The sequence below is a fragment of the Triticum dicoccoides genome, chromosome 2B (genome assembly GCF_002162155.2).
Source record: "Triticum dicoccoides isolate Atlit2015 ecotype Zavitan chromosome 2B, WEW_v2.0, whole genome shotgun sequence".
Lineage (NCBI taxonomy): Eukaryota > Viridiplantae > Streptophyta > Magnoliopsida > Poales > Poaceae > Triticum > Triticum dicoccoides.
Window position 1 is genome coordinate 655,825,895 of NC_041383.1, and position 1,012 is coordinate 655,826,906.

The window sequence follows — 1,012 nt, forward strand, 5'->3', positions numbered from 1 at the left end:
CAGGGCGGCGGGGGGTCGGGGGCGGTGGTGGTCGGGGGCGGTGGGGGTCGGCGGCGGGCATGGGGACGGCGGGCACGGGGGCGGCGTGGGTGAGGTGAGGGAGAGAGAGAGGGGTGGGGCATAGGGCCAACCGTTTTTTAGTTAGGTTTAATTTCTTTGCCGTCTGCTAGCAGACGACAAAGAAAGTGGCCGTTAGGGTGTTCTCGTTAGTGGGCCACCCTCCCTCTTTGCCGTCTGCAAGCTTCTATGTCGTCTGCTAGCAGACGGCAAAGAGCAGGCTGACGACAAACACCCTCTTTGCCGTCCGCTCTTTCTTTGCCGTCAGCTTTCTGTAAGCTGATGGGAAAGACCTTTTTTGCTGTCAGCTAGCAGACATCAAAGAGCTAGCTGACGGCGAAGATCCTGATTTCAGTAGTGGTGGTCTCATATTATTCGTCTTTATCATGTCTTTCTTGAAAATGATGGAATGAAAAATTATGCTTAATTGATAGAAGAATAATTCAATAAAATGTTTGGCATAAAAACTTTGAATGATGAGCATGATTGCAATGTTGTTAGTATGAATTCTTTGAATACCCATAATGTTGATGATATGCAAATCTGATATTAAAGATAAGAATAAGTCTGTTGTTGGCAATGCCCGTTGTCTCAGTTAAATTGCCATCATGGTTTATGTGATTTGGGTGCTAGTGTGAGTGATATTCCTTTAACACGTGTGTTGTTGCCACCACTTTTTCACGACAGTTTCTTCATGGCAATCTATCTTAGCATTAACAGTGTTCAAAAAAGATCTGCCAAAAATTATGGGACAAAAGTCATCTTATGAAGAGCCGAGAACTAGAAAATCAGTAGGGTATTTTATTTTCCCACACAAAACTTTAACATCTCTTACAATCCCAAATGATGTGATGGTGTTCCTATTTGTAACTTTAATAGTGACATCAATATCCTCTATTTCAGCAGGTGTTGTTGCCGTCACTTTTCCAAGACCAATGAGCTACATGTTTTGAGC